Source organism: Capsicum annuum, chromosome 10 (assembly GCF_002878395.1).
Source record: "Capsicum annuum cultivar UCD-10X-F1 chromosome 10, UCD10Xv1.1, whole genome shotgun sequence".
NCBI classification, from domain to species: domain Eukaryota; kingdom Viridiplantae; phylum Streptophyta; class Magnoliopsida; order Solanales; family Solanaceae; genus Capsicum; species Capsicum annuum.
The window spans coordinates 118,173,528-118,191,514 of record NC_061120.1 but is presented as its reverse complement, the minus strand read 5'-3'; positions in this window follow the sequence as shown (position 1 = coordinate 118,191,514).

Sequence of the window (17,987 nt, the reverse complement as noted above, 5' to 3'; positions counted from 1 at the left end):
GTATACTAGTAATTGCGAGTATAGATCAGTTCATGCATCATGCATTAGATTCAAATTCCATAGGTTCAGTTATGATTCAATTCGTAGGTGACCTGTGCATCACCTCAGTTCCCCGAATATCTTAGTGAATTGAGCATTCACAGAGGGACATAGGATCCCAAGGGGGAGATACCTCATTTAGTTGCATGCATAGATTCTTATTACAAGCCTCGCACTAGTTATCATTGCATAATCAGTCATACAATCATATGTTAGTCCAGTCAGGTATGAGTGCATTACAAATGCATGTTCAATAGAAAAAGTTCAGCTTATCAGTGTGTTTAGTCCTGCGTTCATGAGAACAACTCTGTAACAGATCCATGCATCAGATATACATGTTCATTATGAGGATTCAGATTATGAATAGCTTTAGTCATGTATTTCATGCATCAAATATGTGTGTCCACTATAAGAATTCAGAATATTAGTAGTTCCAGCCATATGGTCATGTTTCAAATCAGTGTATTTTTTTATTAGAGGACATGTCCTATCGGCGTTATTCCATATCTTTAAGGCTTCAACAAGTTCCTACCCATCATTCTAGGATGAATGATCCAAAGAGGGAGATAATTTAACACCCCGTAAAAGTCGTGCATGGATTAGCCTTTAATAGAGTGCCCTTAGACTTAAAAACTTGAAAATTTTTCTAAGTGCAATGAGGACTTAGAGTCATTTTAGCTCGAAATATTCGGGATACAACTTTCCAAAATTTTCGACATCCGTTTTTAGATTTTCAAGTTGCGTTATGATTGAGAAATCTCATAGTATATGTCAGATAAGTTTTGGAATTTTTCGGAACGCATAAGGCTGCATTTGTATTTCAAAACAGTAGCAAAATGCATAGCCTTCTTACCCAATTTTAAGCATTTCAGGGTCAACTTCAAATGATCATAACTCCTTGTATATAATGAACTGTGTGAGCTATAATATATCAAACGAAATCACTTTAAGTCCCCTTTTAAATGAAGTTGGTTCCATATAATTTGAGTATATAAGTAAAAAGTTATAATCTATTTAAACCAGCCTATCAAACTGTCAATTGAGGGACAGATTTGACCTTAATTGTTCCTTAGGGGTATTTTGGTCATCCTCCAGCCCTATATATACCACCAACACGGGATTTAATCCCTCAAACACCAACATATTATCATATTCATCAAATTATCTCAAGAACACTCCTTACGGTTTCAAAATAAAAACTCAATTAACTCAAGATTTTGCCGTGGGTTATTGAAACCAATTACATATTTTGAATCCCCAGAACGTAGGCAACAAGAAGAACCTATCATATTCGCATATAGAGGTACGTGGGGTTATCTCAAAAATTTCATGGGCTTTAAAATTCATGTTTTCAAATGGGGATTTTGAAACTACGAATATAATTATATTTTGAACGTTTCTATAATATTGAATTTGGTCTTTAGGCCTACTTCCGAACGATTTGACATATTATACATGTATATGCGTGTGTTTTGAAAACATGATATTTTGAGAGCATGAATTATATGAAATCCCTCTCTTGATGTGAATTTGTTTTGAATGTGCATATGATGTAAATTGTTTGAAAATATCTTGAAAAGCATGACATGAAATATTTTGAAAATTGATATGATTTTGACTTGAAAACGAGAGGGTTATTTGAGTTGAAACATGTTGAATACAATGGTTGAATGCGAAGAATAATGTGATATTGATGACTTGCAACTCAGGTATGACGATACCCTACAGAATATGATATGTGATTGAATCAGATGAAATTTTAATGCATTAATTTTGCACGGGATAGGTGGATGCCCGAAGAAGGCGTTTGAGTGTAAGGGCTTATCGCTGGAAACCGTGTTCTTCGACACGAGAATTTGGTACCAGGATAAGTTATCATGAGTACTTGACTTTATGTCAATCCCAATTTGGGATTATAGGTAGGATCCCGAGCTATGTGATCTTGACCACTACCATTGGGTCGAGACACCATGCTGTGTGATCTTATATGTCTTTCCCTCACGTATACTCTAATCTCGGCGGCTATTGGGGTTTGAAAGATGGTGTAAATTATGTAGGGTATTCCACCTAGCTCAGCTGCATTTCATTGTTATTGAAAACAACTACATTATGCCCGTGTGTTTTCAAATGATTTGATATGAAACTGCTTTCTAATAGCTCTCACATATATTTTGTAAAGATATTATACTTCTGTTTTGATTTCTCTGTATAGCAGTACTTTTGTATTGACCTCCTTCCCTCCCAGGTTCGGAGGCACAGTCTAGGCTTCCAGATAACCAGTAAATTTCTTCCGACAGATCACAGAATCAAGTGGTAAGCCTTATATATTTTGGAAGGCTTGACGTCTGCTATTTCATTTATCATTTATTAATTTTGGGTCTGCTGGGGGCCTTGTCCCAGTTTTCAAATAGACATTGTTTCAGTCATGTAGTAGAGATTTCGTAGACGGTTTTAGAGATGTTGATTTAGATTGTGGGACACTATTCCCCATTTTCATTTTTCATATGATTCTTGACCATGTTTCCGTTATATTGTGTATCTTTTGCATTTATTTTGTCATGAATTATATGCATTATTATCAGACAGATAGGGGTGTTTCAGGCCTTTATGGTTTGGAATGCTCGTCACGGCCAGTGTCCCGGTTCAGGTCGTGACATTTATCCACTTTCCAATTACATCAACCAGATCTTGATAGATTTTTGACCTATTCATTGTTGGATCGACCCCAAACTAGCTGGGTTTGATATTTGACTAGCAATAGCTTTTTACTTCATTAGAGGTGTAATTTGGACTTCAATGAACTTACAATTTGGTAACTCAATAAATCAATTTTGAAGAATCCATACAAATGATTCATGCTAAAATTAAATTCTATTATCAACATTTTTATCAATATCATCTTTATTATTTATAAATTCCTTCATCTAACCTGATACACCCAAATTACAACTCATTCAGAGAGTGTAAATGGTCGTTGTCAAATATATCGCTGAAAAAATATTGGGTCAAATCCGAATAGGAATATAGTCATAAATAAGTTTTATGATTCAAATGACGATTAATCGACAATTTCCCTGAAATAAGGGGACGGGTATAAATGATTTTTGAATAGAGTATCAACTTGTTCCAAGTTACCATTTTTAAGTTTACAAAATATTAATAAATAGTGAAGATGAACTAGGATTGTTATCAACATGACCATATTAGCAATTACGCAGCAATTACTATTTAGGATTCTCATGATATAAAAAATAATGAAGTTATATATTGCTAGCATATGGCCACATGTTTCTCAATCTAAGTGGAAGTGTGTCACTTTAATTCATTCAAAATTAAATATCAACATACACTAATTCAAGTCAACTTTGAGTTGGTCAATCTTGTTATAGCATTAACCATTAGAGAAAGGTTAAAATCTTTGAATCCCCATTAATAATCCTTTTTCCCATTTTGATTTAATATTACAAGAAAATAAACCTTAAGGAATGTTCTAATCCTTACAAGTATTATAAATCTATTAATATAAAAGAACTATCAATTCATTTATCAATAACTATGGAATCCCAACAATAATCAATGCTGAATTCGTTAATTCACCATGGATCCCACAACCCTGATTGTAGGAGTTTAGTTTCTCATTAAATCAAGAGATAACAAGATAAACAATGCATAGATTACAAAATTATCATTTTCTACAATCTTTATTCAACTTCATTTGTCTTTAATAGAACAAAGTTACTAAAACCATAGAACAAATTCAATACTTTAAAATATTTTGAGTGTGTTACATAAGGTAAGGTAAGGTAATTAGACAAATCCCTAGGAATTTCTATTTATAGTACAACGAAGTGTGAATTAAAAATAAATTTCAAAACTGGCCCACTCAAAGGTGATGACAAGGCTGACTTCTTATTAGTTGATAGCTCGTCCGTTCAAGTCATCAATTGACTTCTTCATGACTTGATTTTTGCTTAAGGTATCGACTTTAGTTGACACATCATCAACTTGTTGATAGCTTGTCATCTTATGTTGTCACTTGATTTCTCCTTAGTTCATTTTCGATTTAAGGTTAATGAGATAGTTGACAACTCATCAATCATTTTGCAACTCGTCATTTATGTTTTTTTTTAGCTCAATTTCTCTTACTTTATCACTTGTTAACTTATCATACACTAATAAGTAAAATATAATTAAAAATATTAAAATTTTATTAAGAACATAATTTCAAATTGAAAGCCTTAAATATGCTTTCAAAATGTGAACGCATCAATATATTCAACATACAATATTTTGTTACCCTTCAACAACTAAACAACACCATATTATACAAACATCAAGGTTTATAGGAAACACAATAGCAATGGTGACATTAAAGTGGACCCTATCAACTTAATTAGCTCAATATGCAATGGAATCTTTATGAACCATCTAACAAAGATGCATGCTTGGCATCACGATAAAAATAGGAAACATTCTATCCACTCAAAGTAGTGAACCTAAAAATTAACTGTCAAAAGTGTTATCCAAATTCCCTCTGCACAAAGAAGTCCCACTCACAAAATATCAATTTACTTAGGGACTTAAATTCAATATCTCAAACTCACAATAAATTTCAAATAATGTACGTGAAATTCTATAAGTTTTCCCTTACTATTCTACTTCGGTTCTTCAAAAGGTCGACTAGGATCACTACAATACTTTAATTGTCTTGTAATAAAGGATTTGGTATATGTATGATACATTTGGAAATTAGTGATCCAGCCTTCATTGTCATTTATATAATTCTATTTCAAATTATTCCTACTCATTTTGCCGGTATTCACCTCTTTCCGCTAATTGATTACACTCAAGGCTACGTAGCAATTTTGGTTTGACTTTCTCTTTTTTTTGCGCTTTTCTTTTATCATATGTAGCTATTTTTGTTTGACTTTATATTTTTTGTGCTTTTATTTTTTTATTCTTCTTTCTTTTGCATGCTCAAAGCTCCTAGTTCGTTTCTTAAATATCCAATCTTTGCAAACCTAATTCTACTTGTCACAGCCCCTACGATAGCCACCTTAAACTTTTGCAATTTTCCTGTGTTGAGCTGCATGATGTCCAAGAAATGATCAGCGACAAAATAGTGTCTCAGCCATCAAAATTGGAAGGTTAATTGTTATTAAACAAAAAGGTTTGGTCAGTTTAGACAAGATCCAAAGGGATAAATTACATTATTTGGACGACCCATTCGGGATCAATGGACTGAATTCAAATATAACTTGTAATCCTTTCCTAAACAACCAACTTCTAACCTAATATAATAGAAATGGTAAGTTCTAGATATACATGCCCAAATAAAGATATACAATAGACTCACACCTCTTGACATGGAATAACACAATCACTACCAACTATAAAATTCATACGCAAGCTTAAAAAAGCAACACCTAATTCATATATTGCTAATGACAAGCATAGATTCACAACAGTCAATTTATCAAACAACACCAAACACATAAACAAAAGTAAAAAGCATTAATAGGTCCTTAGTTTTCAATTTTCTAAAAAAAAATCTAGTATCATTACTTTTCCTCTTTTTACTTACACAATATAAATAAACATGATAGAAATCCTAAATGTGTCGGTTATCCTAGATAGCACTCAAAGTAAAAGAATTTTGATAATATAAGCCCTCATATAAACATAGGTACCCCATCCTCATAAAAAAAGCTATTCATTATCCCTAATTTATTATTAAAAATGATAAGTACTACAGTAAGCATGTACCTGTGGCACCTTAGGTGCCACAGTTCTGTGCCACAGAGTGGGCCAAAACATTAATTGCATCATTATTAGCAGTAGCACTAGGAATGACCGAGGCGCTCAAAGTGGCCAATAGTGGAGTAGAATATAACACACTCAGCTCGATGACAAGAAATTCATGCACTAGCACTCCCACATCTTAAGCCGTCAACACTTCTTATAGTTGTTGATTGGATTCTTTTTCTTTCCTAATTATTTCCCAAGTCTTTTTTCTCTTGATTCGTTCATCTTTTCTCAATTTTTGTTGGATCTTCTTTATCTTCATTTTTTCTCTTACTCTTTCCTTCGGAATGAAAAGTCTTATTTGATCATACCATGCTTCTTCCTCCTTTCTCAACACCTCACCATCGATAGTCATGAAAGTTAGGAAAAGTTTAACTTATAGGATAGTGATGTCCACTCTAGCTCTATCTAATTTTTCATCAAACTTGGTAGGATCTTGCATAGTCATTATCTTCAACCTATTATTAATTTGATTCTCTATATCATCAATGTACCCGTAGAGGATAGAATAGGGTACCAAAGCAGCTTTTATTTTTTGGTCAACAAATAGCTCACAATATTCTTTAAATAGCTTCATCTGTGCATAAAACCTTTTTTTTCGCTAGACCACCTTACTGAAATCATAGTTATTAATAGCATACATAAATTTAAAAGCTACAATAGTAGCCATATTCGTGATCTCAAATATTTATGCAGTACATGTCGATAAGGTAGTGGGTAGAGCTTTTGCAAAGGTTAGTTACATATCTGTTATTAATTCATCTCTCTATAACATCAACGTATCTGTGCAGACAGCACAAGGTTACAAATCAATTTTTATTTTAGGGTCAACAAGTGACTCATGCTTTTCTATACCTAAGTTCCTCTATGCATTAAACCTTTTCCATTTCTTGAAAACCCTCCTAAAATATAGTAGATTAGTAGTCAACTTCAATTTCGAAGCTACAAGAGTATCCTATTTATGGACTCAAATGTAATGTTTACCTACAGATAAGATAGTGGGTAGAGATTCTTCCAAGTTAGTTGCATACCTGGTGCTGAACTTGAGTCTTCTATAGTAAAGTATAACCCTAACTTGTGTAGTAAAAATAGATCCATTCTAATATTTCTTAACTTCTCTAAATATTTTTATTTTGAGTTTATTTATGTTAGTTTTATCGATATTCATATCTTGGGGGTGATTATATGGTAATTGGTTAAATGTTTTACAATAGTATTCTTTATTTTTTTCCTTAGCTTTTGTAATTCTTCTATATTATTTTAAAGGTATTCTATATATTCTATATCTTTTGTTTCGAAATATTCAATTAGATTATCTTTCATAAGTTTTTCTAATAATATTATTTCTTCCATATTTTATCTCCAATATTTTAAATATTCATAGTCTACCATTTTATCCTGTAGTAATTGCAGATTTACAAATTGTTGTCTAATAATTTATTCTAATTATACTGTAATGTATATCTAATTCTATATTTTCAATACGATTTATTATCTTGTGTTGTTCTTCTTGTAGCTATTTTTTTAAATTATATAAACTATCACATGTACTTTTTCCTAATTTTTCTAGGGTTTCTTCTATCCATATTAATTTTTATTTTATATTTTTCATTATTTTTCTAATTCGGTTTCTATAATTAATTTCTTCATTTAGATTATCTTGATTTTCTCTAGTTTTTTTCTAATATATTCTAACTTTTCTTAATCCGAATAATATCCATCTGGGTAATTATCCAGGAATAACTGTTCTAGCCAATTTATAGTTTCAATTTCATGGTCTAATAATTTTTATAATATTATTCTCTTAATATATATAATTTCTATATCTCTAAGTATATATAAGATTAAGATTTTAAGATTATCTATCATTTAAAATTGGTTAAATACTTTGTTGTTATATTTTTTAGTTGTTTGTTTTAGTCTCATCAATTCTTTAATATTTTCACTAAGAAATTGTATATATTTTATATCTATTTTCCTAAATTCTAAATATACATAATTTATCATAGTTAGTGTGTGGGTTTGACATGTAAGTATCTATAAGAGTAGTTCGGTAGGTGTGGTATATAATTAATTCGAGTCATAAAATATCTATCAAATATTTTTCCAATATGATTTTTCTTATATCCACTATTGCTATATCCTTAAGTACATATAAAATGAGTATTTTAAAATTATATACCATTTCGTCAGATAAATAATTATCCATTTTTCATAAAATTGCTACTTTCAAAATATTCCCTTCAATCGTGCACATAACAAAATATGATCACTTTAGATTGCTATATACTAGATTATTCTTAAATAACATATATTCTTCAGTCACTATTAGCATGGTAATCTGGATATTTTTCCCTTAAACAATGCCTCTACTTTCGTTACTCCCCTATCACGGCTTTCTTGCCTCACCGGTTTCACCTTTAGGATGGCATAGTTCTTCGAGATTTTTCTCCTTTTTTACTTTGCTAATAAACTTTTTAACATGCTATTTTTCCAATAATTCTACTATAAAGCAACTAACATAAACTTATTTTATCATATCATGATTGTTAGGAATTTATGAATTTAGCTATTCATAATAGTAAATGAATATAACTATTTTGGGAGTTTTGATAATTCTAAGCTTTGTTCCTCCATGGATTTTTCCATTAAAATATACTTGTCTTTTAATAAATAAGCAAAATTTTATTATGGACAAGAGATTTTTTGCTTTAATGTATGAAGGCTTGCCTTCATTTGAGCAAGTGCTCATTTATTTATATGAAAATGTGTACACTATTTTTCTTTACATATGTCAGCTACTTTACAAAAGTAAGAAAAACGTTTCTGCAAAGAGTCCTAAAGCTAATGTCTAATCTAATAATGGTACTACTTGCCAAAAATCAAATAATGGCACTACTTGCCAAAAAAAACTAAGAAAAATCAAAAAGCGTAGTTACATGATATTTACGTAAAGCTATCTAGCTATTTTAAATCTTCCATATTTCTTTATCTCCTTGAATTACATTCTTTGTCTTCTTTCTTTAATCGTAGTTATCCTCTTTTTATTGTTCTGTATCTCTATTATTGCTTCATATCTTGCATCTTCGAGCTGTCGCTTTTATATTCTTTTATTCCAGTTGAACTTCTGGGACAATATTATCTTCTCCATTACATTTTTGAACATTGATGGTCTGGATATTTATATCCAATTAACTTGCAATATCTGGTGAATAATTCTTTTGAAATAATTATTTCTCTAATGTTTCTAGTGATAGTTTTTTTCTCTGAATTGAGTAAAGTCAAGATCCATATCTACTTCTGTAGCCCCTTTGAATTTTAGTATACTATTATATTACCTCTTGAATAATAACTCCATATGGGATTTCTGTTGCGATAAGTGTTTGCTAACTCTTGAAGAATTGTGGATAGTCCGATAATTCTCTTATTTGCATAAAAATTTGGTATCTAAATTCTAGGTATTTTTGGTTATGGAATAATATCTTCTGGTATAATCATATCTCGGATCATTCCTATTTTTACAACTTGTATAGGTGATTTAACTTCATCATACGATATCTCTACTGGTGCCATGTAAAATTTTATAAAAAATAGTTTACCTTTGGTTATTCTTTTAAAAATGTTAAATGAATCATATATTTCTGGTATATTGGATATTTTATTTCTGTCTTGGGTATATATGGTACTAAATAGTCCATATTCGTAATAGGTTTTCACTAGACTTGGTTTGGTTTTGGGTAAAACAATTAGCTTATTGTATCTGGTTAGCTTCTGGGTTATATAATTCGTATGTGGTTGTTGGATGTTTATATCTCTGGGGTTGGTATTTAAGAAGGTTTGTATTTTGTAAATATTTTCTATGTATGTTCAGGCTGTATAGTTGTAGGTCTTTTTGTCTTGGTTTAAACTATCCCAGTATGTGGTAATTTATCAAATAGCCTGTTTAGGTTCATATTTGTGTTTTTCCTAAACTCCTTTGCTTGTACCAGCAGAAGTAAATTGATAAACGTTATGGGTTTTATGGACTGTCCTAATGTCTCCTTCTAGCTCTAGAATTTTTATGTCTTCTGTTTGACATAGCTCTGCACACTGCTGAGTTAGCTGATTTATAGCTATAGACTTCGGTTTAACTTCATTAGTCTTTAGCTTTTCTATTTCATTACCCATACTATCCACTTTAATTGAAAGCGTAGTTAGGGTGTTGAATATCTTTTCTAGAGTATCTTCTTCTATTATATTAGTCTGTGTAGCTTTATCTTGATATGTAATCTGCAATAACATTTTTGTTAGTACTAATTACTTCAATTATAAATTTGAAATTTAATATATTCAAGACTAGTCTCTGAATCTCTTTTGCTGTAACTGATTTTTGTATTTTCTTTGTTAGCCACCAACATACCTGTGTATTATCTGTTCGTACAATAAACTTGTTATATACAATATATGGCTCAAATGCTAATAAACATTTACATAATGAGCATAATTCTTTTCTATTTATTTCTCATTTTATTTCTGTTTCATTAAACGTACCTGAGTAGTATCTACAATGGTGTTATAATTTTTCTTCTTTATGTTTATATTTAAGTACTCCTCCATAACTACATTCACTAGCATCTGCTTCTACTATATATATAAATTTTCTATTTTCATCTAGAAATTGTAATTTTGGTAATTCTTTACAAAGTATTTTTATTTTCTGAACTTGTTTTTTATCTTCTTCGTTATAATTATATTCTACATCCTTTTTTAATCTTTTCTGTAAGGGCTTTTGATTATCTGCTAATTTTAGTATATATTCTTTTACTTGGTTTACTAATCCTAAAAATGATTGTAATTTCGTTTTATATCTAATTCTTCTTTTGAATTTATTATTTTTCGTACTATATGTTGTTGCATTTTTACTCCACTTTTATCTATTTGTATTCCTAAAAATTCTATCTGATTTTTCATAATTTCAGCTTTCTTTTCACTTAAACTTATTCCTGATTTTTCTATTATATCCATAACTTGTTCTAATAATTTAAAATATTCTTCTTTGGTCTTTGTATATAATAGTATATCATCTATATATACTATGCAATTAGGCAATTGTTTAAAATAACTATCCATAAAACGTTGATAGCTACCTGGTGCATTTTTATATCCAAATGGTAGTACATACCATTCATAAAATCCTTATGGTATCGTAAATGCAGTTAATTCCTTAGATTCTTCTTCTAACATTAAATGGTAAATTGCTAATTTATAATTAAATTTACTAAAGTAATTATATCCTTGTATTTCTCTTATTTTTAATATCTTATTTGGTATTGGGTAATTATATGTTATAGTTTTTTTCATTTAAATTTCTATAATCAATAACCATTCTACTTTTTCCTCTTTTTTGTTCAATATGTTTATTTACTATAAATGCTGGGCTATTATGTTTACTAGTACTTTTTTGTATGTATTGTTTTTTCTAATAATTCTTCTATGTGCATTTTAAATTCTTTTAAATCATCAAAATTACATGTTAATGGTTTTTGAGTTATTATGCTATTTTCATATATTAATTCAATTTTTATAGTGGTTTTATGTTTTTCCCATCCTTTTAATGGATCTTCACTATATCATTGTTCTAATTTTTTCTTAATTATTTCTATCTTACTTATTGAAAATATAGTTATTTCCTTTTTATTTATTGAAAATATGACCAATTTTATTGTATCTTCAGTATTTTTTATATTTTCTAATTTTTGTGTAATTTTTTCACTTCCTTATATTCAATCAGTTTTCTTTCTTATTTTATTAGTAACTCTTTTTGCTCTTACTTTCTGTTTACATTGTGTTGTAAACCACCTACCCGTTCTAGTTATTAAATGTAGGTATAATTTATCTAAAAACGGCATTCCTAAAGGTATGTCTTTTGATGCGAGCTCATAATTATAGAATTCTTTTATTGTTAATATTTTATCCCATATTTGTGTTTTTACATTTTTAGCTTTATAAGTAATTAAGCTTCCTTCGTTATTAAATCCTTTAACTATTATTGGTGTCTTTAATTTATCCCATTTACGTTTTGGTAAATAATTATATCTACATAAATTAGCATCTACTCTTGTGTCTATTATAGGTGTATAATATCTACTGTAATACCCTTCTACTACTATCTTCATTAATACATATATTTTCATATCACATTAAAGCTCTTCTTCAGAATAATTTCTCTCTATTATATGTTATAGTTAATTGTGTATGCTCTATATTATATGGTTTTACTTGTTCTAGCCATTTTATTCCTAATATTATGTCTGCTTTTTGCATTTCTTCCTTCATTTCAAATCCTATTTTTATTTTTCTAACTCCTATTGTTATTTCTTTTTTCTACTATATTTTTAGTGTTTATTAAGCTTCTTGGTAGATCTGGGCATAAATTATTGTCAGATTTTATTTCCTCATTTTTATTAGATATCTTGCTATATAATTTTCTTCTTGTCCTGTATTTAAGAGTATTAAATATTCTTTTTCATTTATTGGTCCTGTTATGTAATATTGGTTTAAATTAGTTGTTGAACTTGTATCATAACTTGTTCTTTTTGATGAACTTGATGATTCTGATTTTTCATAAGCTATTCTTTTTGTTGTGCTTATTCTATCATTTATTATTTCTAAATTTTCTTATATATCTATGTCTCTATCATTGTAACCATTATTATCAATTGTATTTACAAATTGTTCGAAAAGACTTTCTATTTGTATTTTGTCAATTTTATTTTTCTCATTATTTTATGTTTTGTTTTTAATACATATAGATTTTTACATCTTGCTGTAAATATTTTACTTCCTGGGGTTAGTTCTATTCCTGATATTTTTCAATATAATACTAATTATTTATCTATATTTTTATCTATTATTGCTACTGAATAATTTGCACGTATTATAAATTTAAATTTTTTTATGGCAGTTATTATACTTATTTCTATATGTTTTATAATTCTATCATCTGCTAGTATCTATTCCTTCTCTAAAACATGTTTTTATTAATATCTCTATACCTCCTAGGTGTACGTCTTTTATTGGATCTCTAATTTTTATATCGTTTATTTCTTTATTAAATATCCTTTTTGTTACTAGTGGTATACCAGCTTTACCTTTTGCATATCTACAGTCTATTACATGTTCTTTTTGGCTTACTACGTAGTATTCTTCTTTTCTTTTGCTAAATATATTTTTTATTATTGGTATTTTAAATATTTTTTCTACGCTTAAATCTAATTCTTTTCCTTTTATTACATCAAATATGTGACTATCAAATATTATTTTTTGATCTGTTTCTTCTTCACTTAGTGGAAAGAATGGTGGTAAGGGCAATTTATTGAATATGTATAGCTGAATTTTTGCTTATGATTGAATTAGTAATGATGTGATATACCATTGTTTGTTAGTTTGGTGAAGTTAGAGAAAGAGATTATTAGTTAAGGTGGATTGTTGTTTGCTTGAAGTATGAAAAAAGTTATTGATGGTATTTGTTGTGCTAGAAAAGTATAAGTTTTGATGGAAGTATTTGGTGGTTGAGTATTGTTAATTTAGGATTTCCTAAGATTGTAAGAGGAAGTTTAGTTAAAATTTATAGAGCTATGAAAGTAATTTAGGTGTGAAGATGGGTGAATAGTAATAGTGTGAAGAAGGAGGATGTGTTAACAGATTAAGAATAAGATAGGCCATATGATTATGATTGATTGTCATTGTACTAGTTTTTCTTAATGTTATGTTCTATAGTTATGAAGTAAAAATTGTGCATGAGATTGGGTTGTAAACTATGTTTAGCTCTAGACATTAAGTTTGAACAGTTGATGGTTCTGTTGTTGATGCTAGTTATATGGAGGTGATCTAGTAGGCCTAAACAGTGTATGCAAGAGTGTAAGATCATGTGTTCGTAATTAGGTATGGTGTAGAGTTGTGCCCAAGGTACTATGGGGCTACATTATTTTTTGAGGATTATTGCGTATTGTGGGGTTAGTAGTAACGTTGAGTTTCTAGGTGGAGAAAGGCTAGTTATATAAATTATGATATTTTTGATAGCTAAGTTAAGGAGTTATGATTGAAGATGTTGAGCATTTTTAGTATGATTGTTTTTCTCATGGTTTGGAAAAAAAATAAGAATAGAGGTGTGATCTTAGTAGGCTATGATTTTTTTATTAGAGATGTAGATATGGTTGTAAATGAGAGTGTAAGTCTTTGATAATGATTATTGAAGTTAGGAATTAAGGATGGCATATGGATGGGCTATTCAAGAATGAAGTCGGTATGTTTGGAATTAGTTTATTCTTGTGAGTTTAGAATTTATATGTAGATAATAGAATGATGAAGTTATAGATTAATCTCAAAGATATAGAGTAGACCATCATACTAAGAATACCAGCTTTGACCTAAGGGGGAGATGGTTAGTAAAGAACCAAATCGAGTTTTGAGAATTAGATTGTGATACATGTCAATAATGAGTTATGATGAGATAGTGATCCCTTTCTACTCTAGAGTATTCCTTGGATTTCAGTCATTAGAACACCAAATCCATCAGTTGCTTGACAAATCCATGCCACAGGCCTATTCTTATACCTATCATGTGTGCTCAAGCCCATTCTCAGCTTCAAGCAAGCATGTAATAGCTTCACTCTGTGATTTGAGTTATCTCTTATGAATCTATGAACTCCAGTCTTATGTTGTATAGCTCATGATAAGTATAAACTCATGTTTTAGAGTATGACTAGTTTTTAAACTCTTGATACTAATGAAGTTTGCATTATATCATGCATGTCCTTAGCCTAGATTTCTTTAATGAATCCATGCCTTTGATATTTTATTCCTCAGGACATAGATAAGTTTTGATGTTCTGTATTGTAGTTTTCGTGCTTCTAGTTCATATGTGTTAGCCCTTCAATGACAATTCCTATGTTAAGATAGTGGTGATGATAGTGGATAAGCAATGGTTTAGATGTGAGAGAGTTGATGACCCTCATTAAGAAAGATTATTTATATTTTTCTATCTAAGGCTAAAGTGTGAAGTAAGATTGAGGCCAAGTCTTTGATATATGTCATGGTTAGTTAGAAATTGTCCGTATGTTTTTAAGAATAGTGCAAGAAAATTGTTGTTGATAAAGGTTTAGAGAATATGCGAAGTATACCTTAGGGGTATTTGCCATAAAGTTATATGTGATTTTTAATGATAGGCTTGAATGTCATGCTGGGTGTAAGATGATGAATGCAATATGCACTAGTGAATGCATATCAAGAGTTTTAAATTAGTCATTGAAGTGGTAAGACATGTTATGCTTAAAGTGTGAGCTCTAAGAAGATATAGAATATTGAACCTTGTGGTTTAGACTAGTACTGTGGTTTGACATGTTGTATCTTGTGATTTAGTGTTAGGCTTGATCATGGTGAGAGAACTTAGTTCAGTTTAGACCTTAGTAGAAAGATTTCGCAGTTCCAATATAAGAATTATAAGTTGAATCAAATGAGTATGGTATTTAAGGGGAATAGTATAGTCGAGAGAGTATTTGAGAAGTGCTGCTAAGCTTGAAAGTAAGAAGTTGTGTTGCCTACGGCCTAGCAATTCTATCCTCGTTTATGAGTTATATAATTATATTCCATGCTATAGAGTTATATCAATGTTGTAATTCCTTGGTCAAATGTCTTGTTCAGAGCATACCCAAAATTCTTTACTCCCTAATGTCAATAGAAATTCGTAGAAAAGTGCTGAAGAAATACTCCATTTGAGTATGGGTAGTCAGTATGATCCATTCCATATAGCCTGTAATCTAGTTTAGTAAGGAAGGAGATAAGCTCCTATAGATTCTTAATTTTCTAGCTAGTCTTAGTATCCGCAGTATTATACGCATGTACATTCCAAGAGGCAATGTGTTTGTGTCCAATTAAATTATGAATTTAGCTAAGTTCATGCATCATTTTTAGTTTCAGATTTTAAGTCATGATTCAGTTCGTAAGTAGCCTGTGTAGTATCATAGTCTCTTCCTAGTATTTTCATCAAATTATTATCATTCGGGTACGAACGATCCCAAAAGGGAAATGTTTAATACCCCAAGTTTTCATGTCATAAACCTCTTATCCTTTCTCATGAGATCAGATCCAGTGCAAAGTAATGGTTACTCATAATTTGACACTCTCGTTTCTATCTTAGCCATATAGTTATTTTTCTTGAGGATTCATGAACTTATAGACCAGTTCAGTAGCTCATTATTCTTGAGATCCAGTGGATCAGTTCTATCAGTTACACATGATATCTTGGAGACTAAGATTCCTCTGTGTTTCAGGTTAATTATCCACATTCGAGGACGAATGTTCCCAAGGGGGAGATAATGTAATACCCCATGTTTTTGTGCTGGAATTCTAACTATTGTTCTTGCCGTTCTAAGCTCTAATCAAAGTGATTCTTACATGAATACAAGTTTCATGATCATTATCCTAGTCAATGGAGTAGTTTTAAGGTGAACAATGTTCATAGCAATGACCTAGAACAAAGTTGAGCTAAGATCAATTGATTCATCCAAAGTTTGACATTTGATTCTACAAGGGTCAACTTCAAACGTGAATATCTCTTAACATACATGGAATTTTTCATACTAAGACCTATAAAATTGTAGATAATTGAATTATCTTTTCAACGATACCAATTTTATGAAAATCCAATACCCGAGCGAAGAGTTATGCCCATTTTTGTGAGAGGCAGTAAGGGTGTGCGATGGGCAATATGCCGCCCAATCAAATGTGTGCGATTGGGAGTATGAGGCACACTTAAATGTCTTCCATAAGGTGTGCGACGCACACCTTAAGGTCTGCCATGGGTTGTACCCCGCATACCTCACTTCTAAGTGCCAAAAACACCCCTATATATGTCTATAACACGGGATTAAACTCCCACAACATCAAAATAAGTTTACTTTCTCTCAAAATCACCAAGAACAACCTTTAGGGTTTCAGCATAAAAACCTTAATAGCTAGAGATTCAACCGTGAGAATTCTATAATTTTTACATATTTGGAATCCCCGTTATGAAGGCTATGAGTGACACCCAAAAGTTCGTGAATAACATTACGTCATTCAGAGTCATTCAAAGCTTCAAGTTTAAGGTATGTGGGGTTTTTCAACAAGAACACCCTTTCGTTCTTGTGCCCAAATTGATTTTTCTTTTATGAATATACATGATTTTACATGTTTTGATATGAATTCAAAGCATGAATTTATACCCTATATGGTTTTATGTGAGATTATGATACTCTCTATGTTTTGGAAGTTGAATTGAATGAGAATGATGACATTTTTGTACATAAAGCTGAATTTTCCAGATTTTAAAGTAAGTTATACATATATTTATGATGAAAAGCATGAATCTTGAGAAATTTAATACGATTTTGATTTATGAGACCTTGAGTCCTAATTGGAATTGTACATTGATAAATTATGTGCTATAAGCATAATGAGATTTGAATCCCAAAGATAATTTTCTTTACCAAGATGTATGATTATAAAGCTGAAATTTTAAGTTTTAAGTGATTATTTGTGTGCTTATGTCATAAAGAATGAAACTTTGAAGTTTTTATGGTGATATTGATGTATGGGTTTTTGGAACCCTATTTGAGATTATTATTTTGAGAAAATCGTGTGTTATAAACACCTTGATTTTAAATAATTTGAGCTGAAGCTTTGACCTTTTGATCATAAAAATGGTTGTTTTTGAAACCGAGATGAGAAAAGAAATCCACTTTTATTGATTTATTATGAAAGGGGTAGCTTGATGGCTCCCGTTGTGAATTTTTGAAATATTTATTAGTGGATTTTCTTTTTAAAAGATCTGAGCTACGTCCGGGAGTAGTCTTTAGCACCGAGCGGGAGATATAGCAGGATTGGTACTTCCTTAGAACTATGTGCCCCCGTAGGTTGTGAGCCTGAGGCTCATTTATATATAGTGATCACTAGTGAATAAAAGATTAAGTTCCTACTCCGATGGCAAGGATAGGACAACTTTCTCCAATGTGTGTTGGACGTTGGACTCCATGTAGCTCACATGGTTTATTTTTGTTATGAGAGACTCCCAATGTGTGTGTGTATTCTCCTATCTAATATGAAAAGTCTTATTCTTCTATCTG